Consider the following 16138-nt stretch of genomic DNA (forward strand, 5'->3'; position numbering starts at 1 on the left):
ACCTAAAGGGAGTTTCCCCATGTCAAGGCTGAACCAAGGAGGCTTTTTTGAATAACAGTTGTTCATGTTGTTACTGCAAATTAAAGAAAAAAAGAAAGGAAGAAGAAAAGGAAAAAAAAACAAACAAACAAACATAACTTGGGAGTGCTAGTAACTGGGTTGGGCTTTTTGTGAGCACTAAAATCATGCCAAGAAGAATTACAATATTAGTTTATCACTTTGGGACAATTTTGAATTTTTTTTTAAAAAAGTGTTATATCTTTAAAAGAAAAAATGAAGTGTTTTTTAATGTATGACTAAAGGTACTGAAAGATATAATTATTTGCCTCCCTTGGTAATTTTGTTCTACAAAAGGAACAGTTTTGCAGTTTCTACTTAAGCTCTCCCTTCTTTTATTTTGTTCTTCTCTTCCTATTTCATCTCTCCCCCATATTACTCCACAGTACTATTTGTCCCTCCCCCAGGTCTAGGAAAGAGACAAATTTTTGATACAATCATTCTTTTCCTTTCCTCCTTGTACTTTTTTTCCTTTTTGCCTTCATTTCTGTGACTCCCTCCCTCTAGACTTGGGCATCTTTTCCAGCTCCATTCCCCAATTCTCTGTTTCTCCCTTCTCTCTCCATTGTTTCTTTTTGTCTTCCTAGAACACAACTTCTGATCACTTTTCTGCATATTTTGTTCACTTCCCCCTTCATTTCTTTTTTTCCTCCTCATTCCCTTCATCTTCCCCATCCATACAATGACTAGATAAGGTGAAGAAAGGGTAAGATAAAGAAGAGGAGAGAAAAGTCATACCCTGTATGAGACCTGGCTGCTTCTCCCCTTCCTCTGGAATCAGATAGCAGTAGTAATCAAGGGGTTGTTTTTTTCAAAGGGTAGGAGTCTTCATCATCCATCTCCTACCTGTGGGGAAAAGAGAAGGAAGCCACGGATACCACCCCTCCCTTTTACTACAGAGACAAATCTGCTTTTGTTGCCCCAAGATGCAAAGCAAGAATATTTGCTTGAAAACCAAAGCTCACTGTCCCAAATGCTGTTGATACTCCTCTTGCTTGCAATAATGTCAGGAGTCCCAGAAATTCCTTCAGGAGCAAGGGTGACAGCTTTGAACTGTCCTACTGCAGAATCCTTGCTTCTACCGCTCCTGAGAAAGGTGAGTTACATTACATGAGCAAGGTTTTTTTTTAGCTGAGTGAAATTGTCTAACTCCTTCAGGGGAGGAAAAAAAAAAGGAGGTGGTCAAATCCTCATGCCTTTCTGAAACACTTCAGTTCCAGGCATAACTACAAAATTAAAGAAGATAGAGGTTTTCTGGTGGAAGAATTCTACTACTTAATGTCAGTAATCAATCACTCACAAGACCACTGTGTGGGCACTCTCAGCCCCAACTTCCAGCTAAGGACATCTGAATCCATGTCCCCATGGAGTGCCTACTCTCAGCACAGGAGGATGTTCCAAGCTGCACAGTACAGATCAGCTTCATTTTTATGGACTTCCTAAATGTCCATTCAACCAGAGAGACCCCCTTCTTTAGAGCATGGGAGTGGAGACACATGTGTTTTAATTGCTGGTCTGACCTGGCAGATTAATTGAAACCATCCTTCCTCCTGAGAGCACCGCACCATGAGAATACAGAAATATTCTCATTTACTTCCCACTTCATCACTGAAATCAATGCAAGACTTTCTACTGACTTGGGGCTTGAATAAGCTGCTGTGTAATTATATTACTGTACTTTATACAGTTACACTTTTATATTCTATACTGTAATTATACGGCATAGAATTAATTGCATGCAAATGTGTTAGCACACCATTAATAAGATTTATCAAGCATTCTTCCAAGTAAATTACAAGAAATGATCGTAACATGCTAAGGATGCAGCGTGACATAGTTTTTTGGAAAGCCTGAATGGGAGTGTTAGGGCTTCTGGATTGTCACACTCATCATTTATGCTACCCAAAACAATACCCCAAGAGTCCATTGAGAATAACACACACACAACCATGACTGCTTAGCCAAGACCCACAGACATTGCTGAAACAAGCGTGTTCTCAAGTGCTGCCTTAAAGCAGAATTTTCTCTGCACCAGGCCTTGAGTTCTCCATGTCTGTGCATATCTCTCTACAAGCCAGTATAATATATTGTACACTTTAGGCTTAATCATGAGCAGTCTACAGTCTTAGAAATATTGGGGGAAAAAAATCACATTGGTCTCTAATATTAAGAAATTAAATTTGAATTATTTAATCTTCCTACAGTGCTTTAATTTGTACCTCAAACAGTCTTTCTACTGTGCTTCACTGTTCTTCCTCTAATTGCTCTACCAGACACCAATTTTTTCCAGGTAGGAACTGATTTTCCATGTGCATTCTGTAACCATCAGGCATGATTCTGGTACTAAATATAGAGTAACAAGTAGAAAAAAGTACTGTAAACAAAACAGGGAACATGCCAGAATGGGATGCCTGACACATTGCTGTATGGGGGTCTTCTGCACACTCCAGCCAACACATTTTTGCACCTTGCAAGTCCAGTGAATCATGCATACTGTAAAGAGGCAATAATGTTTTGTTCTAGTAAATTAATTTATCAAACAAAAACATAAAGCAATATTTCTTGAAGTTATGGCTAGCAAAATTCTTAAGAATGTCAGTTCAGAGGAGCTTAACACTTGTGGCAACTCATTAGAAATATTAACAAATCTATGCCAGCAAAACCCAATAATATGTGAATTAAGGTAAGGACAGAACACACAGGTTTAATTCTACAGACTTACGTGTTTAAATGGGTTCCACTTATAATTAAATTTCACACTGTTTCTGACAGAAAGAAAAAAAAAGTAGCCTCTATTGCTCTTCATGTATTTGCCACACAATTTTGGCAGCTTTGATCAGCTTTGTCATTTCAGGCATCCGGTAGTTTTCATATTGATTCAGGCATTAATCAGAACACATTTTTTATTTCAGAATTAGCATACCAAAACTGTTTTGTGAGTTATCATGCTAATATGTTCTATCAAAGACTAAATTAACATTTACCGCTGTTAACCAGAGGCAATGCTTCATATACAATTCAGATGATGTTGCCAAACTTTTCACATTACCAGCTGCTTAAATTTGAGGATGCTTAATATCTGTGGACCTAAAGAAATATCTTTTGAAAATAACCTAACAACAAAGTCCCCCATAGTCCAGTATCGGTATTCCCAGAGCTAATGAAGCCCCATACTGTTCCTGTGCTCTATTGTACTTCCAGTAATGAGGTAAAGCACAATGTTCCAAACACTACTATGCAGCTTCCCTTTCCATCTTCACCTTCCTTTCATTTTTTCAAATTTCTTTTAGTCTCAAAGATATTATGAAAAAGGATAGGACAGCAGAAGGGCTGAGGGAACTGGTAACATGCCATATCTGAACTGCTTTCCTTTCCTGGGAGTGAAAGACAAAGTAGTAAGACTGTATTTCACTGTTTTCCACTGTCTTCACATGCAAACCGCTACCCTTCTTCTAAAGCAACCATTCAATGCCAAGAGTTACCATTATACATTAGTGTTTTGCTGGCAGAATTTCTGGCTGTCAACCCAGAGGTTTCCTACGGCAAGTGTCCCAGTTTTAATCCTACCTGTAAATGTAAATGTGCGGATCATGCATGTACCTACTACCTGCCAGGGAGTACTCACCGATCGCCATCCAGACAACCTTTCTTGACTTCTGTGAGAACTGCATGACAACGTTCAGCAGGGTATCTGAGAAATTGTGCCAACTGAAGTTTGTATCTTCTGCATATATGAAGAATCTTTTGCCAGGAATCTGGTAGCAACCGTTGAGGGTAGATGGAAGTTTTCACTTTTCATCTGAGAAAGGCTCCTATCCACAATGGGGAGCACAGCTTAAGTACTTCATTTAGACTTAGAATAATGATTATTTAGGTTTAAATTCAGCTTTAAAGTTTCATGTAAAACAAAATTTACATGCATGTAGAACAACAGATACTTTTAAACTTTATTTATAAACTTTATCACCATAACATAACAAATTATAAATTTAAAATAATTAAATCTAGATAGTGCCAAACTTAATTACTCAGGAAGTTGACTTACTCCCAAAATTCCCTGTCTCCTTTAACCCTTTCTGATATTCAAGGGTATCAAAAAGACTTTTTTACCAAGGTGACAACATGACCAAATTTTGGCAATGTCAGACCAGAGGCACGAGGCACCAAATTCCTGACTCCTAATACTGTCTCAGTCAGTGGTGCAAAGAAATACCAACTGCAGCAATAATAGCAAAGAACAAGAGCTGGGCTGTTCCTCAGCTATGCACTCTGAGATCCGCAGGAAACCTGTAGAGACCTGAAAGGAACCATGTTCCTGTCAAGTTGCTCTCCCCATAAGCAAACTGCCAGAATCCCCTTTAGCCTCCCTCTATAAATGCAAATGTTTAGCAATAATTTAATGTTTAAGGGAATAGGACTTGGATGCCACTGCCAATGTCTGTATCCACAAAAAAAGGCCACAGCTCCTTAGCCAAACACCAGTGATTCAAGGCTATCCGGGTTGCTGCTGTGACATAATTGTCAGATAGCAGCTGGGAGTTTATAATAACATCTTAGCTGTGGGTACTGTTAACTAATGGAAGATATATTTCTTCCTACAGAGGAGCTAAGATTACTTCCTCTGTCTCCTCTGGCTACTTTCCCAACATGTCATCACAATCTTACTTAGTGCGAGTTGAGCCTCAGCCAACTAATTCATATCCCCGCTGTGCTCTTTTTTATGAACTGAGGTGTTGTGTCATCCATCGTGGGTGGTAGATAAAGATTCATACATGTTCTCTTTACCAATACGCTAAAAATAACCAGATCCCATCCTTCCTAAGGGTAGCATTCATTCATTTCAGCTTTTAGCCACCTGAAGTTCAATCTGGCCACCCTTACCTCCACACAAAGTCAAAAAAGAGTAATAGGCAGATCCAGAAGGTAAGTTGTTTGACCTAGTTAAACTTATTCTGCTTCCAGTGCCTGCTTCTCTCTCTTGATCATGAGGAAAGCCAAAGTGTCTAGCTCAGACTTGCCCAAGTTTTTTTGACCCCTGAGTTAGAACTCACACTAACTCCCAAATGGCCCCTTTTCTAGCTGAACAGAAGTGAAAACCAAACCAGTGTCCAGCAGCATCCACACTAGAAAGAAGTTTGGGAAGAAAAAAATTACCCACACTTAATCTGCTGAAATCTGTCTAAAAGGAAGAAAGAAGGCACTGAAAAAAAAAAAGAGTTGCATCTTACTCTGATCAGAGATACCACTTACAGTCCTTCACAAGCAACAGCATTGAAAGCAGCTGTAAGGTTTAAAGCAACTGACAAAACACTGACACCAAGTCATCAACTACTCCTTACACAAATGCTATCAACAACCTCAATCTCTCTGGCACAGCAATCCCTATTTCATGTATCCCACCACTCCAAGCCCATAGTTTTAGAAGCTGCATAACCATTCACATCATACTGAGGCAGGCTGCACTCCCCTGAAGATTATGTAGTTCTTCATCAGCTTCAAGTTATTTTTTTTCCAAAGACATCCTTAAATCACGGCTTTACAGAAAAAAAAAAAAAAACCAAACCCAAAACAACACTTGCTTAATTCTTCAAAGAGATATAAAAGCAAGAATACTTACAATGAGTAAATGATGTATTTGAAAAATAGGCTTTTTACTTACAAATATTTGATATTCAGAGTTTGCTACTGTTAGTAAGCATTCTCTTTTGGAACACAGACAGCCTTTAAACCTCAGTAAAAGGTGAATTTCTCACCTGTGTTGGTTTAAAAGTTCAAGAAGAGACCTTGCTATTTAAACAGCATACTTAGTTTTTTTAGAATCAGAGTTTTGCAATGAAGAATTTGCAGATTTAGGCATAGTTTGCTCATGTAGAAAAGTTCCTCCTTTTCTAGATTTCAGATGCCCTGGCTAAATAAATGTGTTTTCTTTCTCTGCCAAAACTCCTCCCACCCCACCAACAGCAAGTAATCTTGTACCAACAGCAAGAAGAAAAGAACTAAGAGAAAACTTTATCCTTAATATTTTGACTGTGACACTGCTTCTGAGCATTACAGCGAGATTTCCTGAAGAGTTGGTGCCTAGCAATGCAAAAAACAAACAAACAAAATACTATTTTCTAACTGTTTCTCTGGTACTTTGAAGGGATGCATCTAACATGCAGAGAATTTTGAAGATCTTACTGCCCACTCTCTGCACCTTTGGGAGCCCAGCTACCATTGAATGTCTGAGTTTACACGTTTACCACCACACATAACAGTATCACTATTGATCTAGCACACTGTAATTGCCACTCATTTATGAAACAAGTACAAAATACTATTACAGCCCTTCACATGTAAGATGCAACAGAGCACACAGGGGATCAGTAGCAGAGCATGGAGTATTTGACTAATGAGCCACCAGCCAAGGCTGCTTACTCCATCATTAGTGTGAAAGAAAGCCTTGTAGTAGTTCAATAATCTCTGCATCAGCTCATCACCCAGAGCGCAAGGCAGCTTGCTGAAGCAGCGGAGCCCAGAGACTTGCTTCTTTTCAGCCTACTGAGCCATTTGTATCAGTGTTGTGCTTTCAGAGCTGCTTCTGCTGGGAAAGAATCAAACAGCTGTTTTCAGAAGAAAACTGGTCTTTCATCAAGACACTTAAAAAAAATAATACAAAACATTAATCAGGGAGTCACAGTAGTTATCCCATTGATGGTGTGAGGTGGGGATATTTAAAAAGGCTTTCGATAAGCCAGGAAAGCAAATCTCCCAGAGCAGTCCCTGTAGAGGGAAAACATTCTCTCCGAAGGGCAATTGAGAGCAGGCTCTGAAATGCAGGTGATCTGACTTGCCCGCTAAAGGAGCGTGTTGATTGTAAGTCAGCTTTTCTCAAGCTCCCTGCAAGCCTGACCTTTTCTGGGTTTCATTGCCTTTGTACTACTCCTATCCCCAAAGAAGGGAAAAGCTGCTACCTTTGATTGATGGCAGCAACTCATCTCCCAGGGAGTAAGGAAGGGAGAAGCAGATGTAATTATTAGGAACAACTTTTTCATTTTTCCCCCATCACATGGGAGCTAAGCTGATGCCTGCAATTAGAGGTTGTTAGCTGTTCCCTGGCTAGTATAAATGGTAGTCACCAGCAGTTGCAGCTGCTTCGTACACAATTACACAGGAGAAATTGAGCTGCTACTAGTAATAAATCAGCAGAATTTACTTTTAATTTACATTTATCCTTTATTCTTTAGTAGCAAATAATATTTTGATCCCTTTTAAACATTCCTATCTCTCTTTCACCACAATACTCACTTTGATAAACTGCTGCAGACTTACTAAAATTTACTTTTGAAAATACCGTTTTTTTCCACAAACCTTCCATCTGCAGAGCATCACTGTATCTTGTCTAAGCAGTTAATATTAGGTGATAATCCCATTCAATCACCAATATGTCGCCTGCAATTTTTGTTTCACTTGTGGCAGCTCAGCTTGGGGGGTGGGGGAGTGTTTACAGTAAGAATAAGCTGTAATTACTATTTGCAGATATAAATATGCACCTCCAAACCCTGGAAGAAAGTGAGCTGCTTCAGCCATTAAAGTTATCTGACAGTGTAAACATTTGAAGACTGTAATGACAGCTTGCTCTCATTTCCCTGCTTGCAGAAATTGGACTGCTTCTGGCTGCTATCAATTAACACATCCCAACACTTTGTAGGAATGTGGTTGCCAGTGACCCCGCATTCATGTGTCAAGATAGAAGCTGTGTTCGTCTGCATATCTGTCCTTGGCTCTCCTAAGCATGATGACATCTTGGGTTGCTAAAACTCTCAGTCTAGCACTTCACTGAGCAACAACTTGTAATAATAATAATAACAATAACACATCTTTATAGTATGGTCATATGCTTATAATAAATGGAATCTGTTTCTAGCTGGAGAATATAAGGCTACACTGGAACAAGATAGTTTTCAGCTTGAGCTCTTTATCCAGTATCCAACACCTAAGGAGTCAAAAGTAAGTCAAAATCTCACATTTCATTTATAAAGAGCTTTTTTTTTTTTTTTTTTTTTTTTTTTAGGATTGTTGGAAATGGAAGAAGAGAAATATCAATGAATTGTTTAACAGTCTAAATAACTAAAGGATAAGTGATGAAATGTGGGACTAGATGGTCTCTGCCTCTTCTTTAAGTAACTGCTTAGGTGCGTAAGAACCTAGAAATGGACAATCAAACTTTACATCTTTCATTTAAAGTACTTTCTCTCATTTGTCTTTACTCTGAACATTTCCAGTAATTAAGCTTATACTTCCTATCTTACTGTTTCCTTCAAAAATTCAACTGAAGTGTTTTGGTGGAGGTAGGCTGCCTCCTCCAAATATTTCTTGTCACCCTCCATATTTTGCATGAGATAGTCAGATCTGGAAAAGTTAGAGTTAGCATAAGCAACTGCTACTGCAGCTGGCCTTCCTCGGTAGCTCAGATAATCTAGCACATTGCTCTGTTGTGAGATGTGATATCGTACTAAATGCTGAAAATTTACAAAGATACATACATTACAGCAAACATACAATCAAATTTTCCCTTTTTAGGGATTACCCTTGGCTGCTCTAACTCATCCCTGTTTCAACTCACACATGAATTTAGCCATGAAACAGACATGAGAAGTAGGAAAATCACTTCCACGGTAGTTAACTCCCACAATCAGGATCTTGGTATTCACTTCCCAGAGCCTCCAGTCTAACACAATGTGACATTATATTACATAAAGGCATTTGAGAAGGTTTTGAGCTATTTAAGTCCAGAAAAATCAGCTGTATTTAAATAAGCTGTTTATTAATTGCAATCAGATTTGTTCTTTCCCATCTGTTCTATAGAAGTCTCTGACTTCTGAATTAGAGGGAACTAACAATCTATTTATGTCCAACTTAAGTCCTGCCTCACGCTCCCTCGTTCAAAAGAAGCAAGAGTAACTTGTTTTTCTCTCCTGCCACACTCGATTCTTTGAAACAAATGGGGTTCTTTGAGCATGCCAAAGCATTTCAGTCAGCTGACAAGATTGTTGCAACCGTTTGGACTGGATTTCAGATTATCTGCCAGGCTTAACATTCAAAATGTTACGTCTTATAAAATATTTTTAGAAAACAAGTGGCTTAATGTTTGCCTCTTTTATACTTAACAATTACAGTACAGTAAAGTTACTTTCATTTTGATTCTATTAATTCTTGTCAATAAATATCGAACTCACTGAGAAGAAGACAATTTCAATCATTTTCAAATTATTTGAAAATTCAGATCACATCAAAAGTTTTGGAGGAAGGAATAGGCTCGCAGAACTGATGAAGCGGTGGAGTTAGCACACTAGCTCCTGTGCCTAGAAATCTAGATTCATTTCTTTCTGGAAATTTGAGTCCAGATCTCATCAAGTATTTTGGGTAGAGAATTTTATTTATGCCTGTGGTATAAACTAGGCAAAGAGCAGGCCTGAGCATCCATGTCTTAGCTGACTCCATTAGTACACAGGATAACTTGGAGGAGGTGATTCTCACTCCTCCTTGTTGGAGCTATGGTACGAGGAGAAATGAGTCACTAGCCTAAAAAAGGATGCTCCAGGACAGTAGGAAGGACCCTCAGGAGCCACCACCCATAGAGCCTACTGGCTGGTCCTGTAGATGTTGACATTGTTTGATTTTTCTCTAGGTAATGATTTGGGAAGAATCATGCCTCTTTCTGTCCCTTAGGGTCTTGGGAAAAAGCACACATAGTAACCAAATTCCCTCTAGCATAAGGGATATGGAGGTTTAGTCTCTTTATATTCTAGTTCCCAATAACTTCACATTTTTTTGTAAAAATAAAGGTGAAATTATATCACAGACGAAATTAAAAATTTTATATCACTGAATCAATAAGTTGACAGAGAACACTTTCCTGTGAAAGCTAATAGTGTGCAGAGGAAAAGAGAATGAAATATTTTTGCTTTAGACATAATAAAACTTTCAGTGCTTCACAGTGCCTCTGGTAGCTCTTCATAACCTCCCTAAGGAGCTGTGACTCCTCAGCTGAAGAATCCTAGTCTGGATTAATGGCATTCACCCACAGCTTCTTTTTGTGTGTATGAATAAGCATGTCTAAGGCCAAGCCACCTTTTTTTTTAGTGTTTACATCCATAACAGAAGTTGAAAATGTTATGATTCTGCATTCCTTGGTGCCATTCCACACTCCTAGGAATAAAATGGATTTGCTGGAAAGCAGGGCAGATGTGATTATGAAACACATTCCTACATTTGCAACTAGCTATTGCTCTGTTCTACACAAATTACTCATGGTTAAAGTTTCATGTTAATGGCATAGGGGAGTAGCAGGGGACAAAGCCAATGCAATGAAAGAAACTAATAAAGCAAGGCATCTCTGGGGCTTCTGGCTCCCTGTGTTATCAGTACTATACTTTAGTCAGCTGCTTAGCCTAAATTTTGTAATAATGTAAACCTCTAATTGGGAACACTCTGGCTAACCTATAGACGAATCAAGAAGGCTTGTGATAAAATTGAAGCAGCAAGGGAAATCCCCATTGGACATGAGCTCTCCAGAACATTTTTATGTGGGTTTCTGGGTTGTGTGCATTCTTACCAGATTTTCATGCTCAAAAAAACCTAAAGTGGAACATGTAGGGAAGGAAAACGTGATCAAAAACATTCCTAACAGTTTTAATTTGCTTTGAAGGAAAAACACGTCTTCAAAAAGATCTGGAGAGTCTAAAAGATGATATTGGGATATCAGAATGATAACAACATTTGTGGCACTGTTGATGTGAATCAATATCAGAGTAACACAATGTCGGTACAAGTTATCCTACTATGAAAACAAACACATCGGGAAATTTAAGACCTAATCATGTTGTGTGCAGACAGGGAAGCCTGAAGCAAGAGATACAAAGAAAAGGTGAGTTGGTACTGTATCAGTAAACCTGAGGACTAAATTAGGTAGACAAAGAAACATAAATGCCGTAAAAAATACATTACGTAGGGCCTCTTCCTCCTTTGAATAGCATCCGTAGCAATGAATAGCACTGATTCCCCATCCAGACGGAACAACATTCACCACAGGAAGGGAGAAGATAAAAAGAAAGTGAGTCTATAACTCCTCACTGCCAGGCCAAATTCTGAGACTTCCAGAGTCTCTCTGACCCAGACATAAATCCAAACCTCATGACAAGAGTACTTCCAACTAGGGACATCTACTGATGGCCAAAAAAGGCTACAGAAGAATGAAGAATCAGCCCTGTCAAGTGCAAATAATGTAGGATGAGGTGAGAGTTAAGGTCCCCACATGCAATAAAAAAGCTTTTATGCAATAGGTAGCTCATTCTGTTGAAGAGAGAAGTTTCAGCCAGAAAGAGACAATGAGCCCTTTCCTCATTAAGACCAGTACTCTGAAAGGACTTCAGGGTTTAAAGCTGTGTCTATATGGCTCACACAAAGTCAGCTCACATGCGCTGATTAGCCACACAAGAGCTCTTCTCAGAGCCAGGTGTACACCATGGTTGAAAACAACAGAGGCCACAGATAGACTTGGATGGGAATACCAGTCCTACCTGAACTGTTACCAGGAATAGTGGGAACATGACCTAGAAGATCAGAAACCAGCATTAGGTGTAAATATTAAAATTGTGAGAATTAAAAAATTTGTTACAAAAATGCTTGAGCTGCATTGGTGTTAAGTGATTTGACTTCAAGAAAAAGGCAGGAAGCCTGCTGGAGTAAAAAACTAAGACACAGTCTAAACATTACATACCAGAGAATATTTAAAGTAAATCAGGAAACTGGGGGAAGGAAGAGCTAAAGGGAAGACTACAAGGTATACACTTTACCTGTTTTAGTAATTTACAGAAGCTTAATTGTGGAGTTTCCTAACTCAATAACTGAAAGAGAAGTTTATATAAGACCAGGTAATTGTTGCAGGAATATTATGAAGCTGAATAACCAAACCATCAGTAAATATTTTGAGATGTTCTTCAAAGCACTGCAGAAGTAAAAAAGATATATACAGTTGTTTACTACCTATGCAAACTTAATTAAGCTGAATTCAAGAAATTGTACTGAAGTAAACAATTCAGGTCTTGGGCTTAAAATGTACAGCCAAGTTCTTATTATATCTGCACAGTGCTCTTTTTACTTTTCCTTCCCTTCTGCCTCCCACTATGTATCCTCAGCAGCTTTTAGCTTGATTTTTCACTTGAAAAACTAAATTTGGGAACTTAAAAATTAAAAAACCAAACCTACACACACTTCTACAAGAATGTCCCTTGATGCAAAAGCTCCCCCTGATTTTCTCTTACTGCCCTCCTGGGCTTCTGTTTAGTTTCTTGTTCAGGCAGGCATTTTCAGGGGGAAGTTATAAAAAAAGAGAGAAAGATCAATTAGGAAGCTGTAGGGCAGCTTCACCATATGGTATGCCCAAAGGAGACACTAGCAACACAATAAACTGCAACTCATCATGTCATACCACTGTTATTATGCATACCTCATTGCCTCCACTTGTAGCAGAGATCTGAATCAGAAGACATGAGATAATACCAATATGACAGTTCTCATTCTCCAAGTAGTCAATAGCAAAATTTATTTCTAAGGTGTAAAATGAGGATGTGCAAGGTGAGTGAAAACTCTCCTGAGCAGACCAAATATTGACCTTCTCTGTTCCTGAATGGTTTCCACGTTCAGGAATACACAGGCCACGTAGTGCAGAAAGGTAAGAGTACTCCCCCAGTCCCTAAATTTGTGTCTGAAGCCTCAGCTCCCTGGTTCAACAGATGATCGACTGTTGTCCTGCAATGTAAGCAAAATACAGCCCAAGTGCTTGTAAGGCCTTTGCTCTGCTGTACACGCACACAGATGGTAAAAGGTACCTGAGAGTCTGACCTAGAAATCCATCTATTCTGAGGCCCTTTTAAACCCTTTGCTCACTCTCTTTGGAGCCCTGAATGAAAAGAAAAGCTTTTAGCTTTGCTTCTTTTTTTAAAAGTCTCCACTATCAACCGCTGCTAAAGTTTCACACAGTGAAGTACCTGAAAAACCTCTGCTGAGACTCTGTGATTTAGGAAAGAGGCAAAAGAGAAAGAAACAAGGAAAGAAGGAAGGAGAAAGACACATCACTTCCACTGTCTTTGAAAAAGAGGAGCAAGGTGGGATTAAAGCACCAGATGAGACAGTCCAGACACAAAGCATAAGTGACAGACAGAACAGGTTCCTCACGCATTAGAGCAGTGGTGTCTGCTGGCTGATTTTTGGCAGCTGCTTCTGCAAGTGTAACCACTTGATGCTGCTTTACCAGCCAATGGCTGAGAGCAAAACCCAACATCCGTCACTTGCATGAAAAGCGCTCTATTGCTCATCAGCAGAGCTCCTTGTGCTACGGCTCTGCAGGGTGGAGGATGAGTACTCTAGTCTGTTTATTCTTAGCTAAATTGCACTATTTTCAGGTATCATTCACAAGATAGCTGATAGAAAAAAAGCACAAAGGCTTTGGTTCAGCAGTAATGAGGCCTGCGGGTAAGCGTTTACCATAAAGATATGTCTTTTGTTTTGTTTTGTTTGTTTTTGTATTTGTTTTATTTTATTTTTTCTTCACTTTTAAATACCTGAGTTGTCATCATTCAATTTACAAACGTTCAAATTATGATTCTAATTCAAAAGCTACACCACAAGTCAAAACAGAATGCATTTATAAACCCTTAATATCATTATGAAATTAAGTGATAAGAACATCTTATGCAACTGCAACAAAATATACTAAATAGCTGGTAAAATTACATTTTGTTACTGCTAAGAGAAGCTGGAAATAGGTCAAGTTGTTGACAGGAATCAGTTATAAATGTAAAATTGATCACTTGGCCAAAATTTCACAGATAATCAACCTACTAACAGCTAATCAAAAAGGTGTTACAAGTTAAACAAATAAATCCTTCCCTCCCAATCCCTCCTTTTGAGACCCTGCTAGCTCTGAAGTGTAAATCCATTCACTGGCCATTTAACAGACCAGCTGATTTTAGAGTCCAGCCTTGCTCAAATTGTAGACAGATGTGAGACTGATTTCATAAAATAAAGTCTTCAGCACCAGCGACTCCTGTCACAGCACATTACCTCCTCAGTTGTACTGGCACAGCTCTCTAAGAGGCTTTGCTGTGAACCAGACCAAGGAACAGATCCAGCTGGAAGTAATCCCATGGATTTTTTTTTTCCTTTTTTTTTTTCCTTCCCTTCCAGCCAGATCATTTTCCCTGTCTAGCTCACAGCAGGAATGGGAATGTGCAGGGAAGTGACAGTTGTCCCTGACCAGTCTTGCTGCTGGTGCTTCAAAAATGCTAGGCCACAGCCTAGGAACTTGTATTTTAAGTCTTGTTCCCTTTAAACAGTTGCAGATTATACATGCAAAAGCAGTCATAGGTATTCAACATTTAAAACATGTCCCAGAATCTCTAAACATTGGAGTGAGGTGCATAGTGCAGCCTCAAAGCTGTTGACAGCTGCACCTCCTCCCAAGACTGAATTATATAACATTGATTATGTGATTTTGGTTTTCCCCAATTACATTTTTCATGTTCCATTTTCCTCTCTATATCACCAAGTTTAGAGCAGCTGGGCTTAGACTGCTGGACACTCTGTGGTCTGTCTCTGCTTAACAGAGAAGCACATGTGAGTATGTTCTGTCTACGCTGCCGGCTGGAGCCTCAAACCAAAGCACCTGTGATCGACTTGGAAAAGCTGAGTAGTAACAGGTTGTCTCACCCCACCTCAGTCTATCCAGGATACTTCAGTGGAAGCTCATACCTATAATTAGGGACCAGTCTTGCCTGGGTTCCCGGTGTGCAGCGAACTCCAAACTTGGGCTCAGATGAGCAATAAATGGAAGTTGGAAGATTTATAATGTACGGTTCAGAGGAAATCTGTCTTGAGAATATGTATTTAACTGGCGGTATAGACATGCTGACTGTTACTCTGCTGAGAGCAGTTTGTTCCTGCAACATTCAGTTATTGCTTCAGGGGACTTTAAATATCATTCCTTGTGGCCCAGATGATCGCAGGTATTCAGGCTCGTACAAGAAATGTAAGCTTTCCACAGTGCTATTTCACTGAGACACAGATGGAGCTGTATGATTTATCTGAAGTCACCCAGGGATAGAACAGCAATCAACCTCACCAGGCCTATTCCCAAAAGCACAGCCAGCTTCCATAATAGATGCTGACTAAGTACACAGTTGGTACGAGGAGTAGAAATGGATTCCTCCGCTGAATTCTGTTTACTGCTATAAACAGTTTACATGGATAGCAGCTTTTCGTGGGGTTGATGATTCGCTGAGATGTCTTACTAGATCATCCTTGAGGTGAAAGGAGTAAGTCAAGAGCATAACTTGGACTGCGGGTGCAACTTAGTCTCTGTGAGGCTGGTGAGGTGGCTATATTTTGGCTAACTTGTTGGCAATTCAAACCAGTATTTCTAAACCACAGCATCAGACTCAGTGGCAGGTGGCAGAAAGCCCCGCATAGAGAGGCAGGACTTGTGGAAAAAGGCATAAAATTGTCAACTGTGAGTTACTGTCATAGTCTAAAGATGATGCCACCTCACTGAAACCATGTATGCAGTGCTCATAGTATCTCCACTGTCTGGCATTATCTGCACTTGGTCTTTTAAGTTTCACTGATGATGATCTCAGTCCGAGTCCTCATTTACACAAAGATCTTTTATACAACCTGACCATTACAAAAGTCTTGTACCTTTCATTGGCACTTGTAAGATTGTTTTTCATTGGCAGTGCATTCTAGAAAGACCTTGAGATAAATGGGATTGAGGTCCCAGCTCTGCCCTGTGTACCATGCTCTTGAACATACATTGTGGAGCCTATAATGGTTTGCTGTAACAAGCAATTCACTGTGTAACGGGTGATGAATGAGTTATAATATTTTACTGCTCTTGGCTAAGTACATGAAGTGGCAAGTATAGTGAGCATACTTCAGGATTTAGTCAAGTATGATCATTGAATCACTCATGTTCTTTGCAGGACACAAAAGGAAATAAAGACTTTGATTTTTTTAATAAAATTGGGGCATTCTTTGAAAG

This window comes from Pelecanus crispus, chromosome 3 (assembly GCF_030463565.1).
Source record: "Pelecanus crispus isolate bPelCri1 chromosome 3, bPelCri1.pri, whole genome shotgun sequence".
Taxonomy (NCBI): domain Eukaryota; kingdom Metazoa; phylum Chordata; class Aves; order Pelecaniformes; family Pelecanidae; genus Pelecanus; species Pelecanus crispus.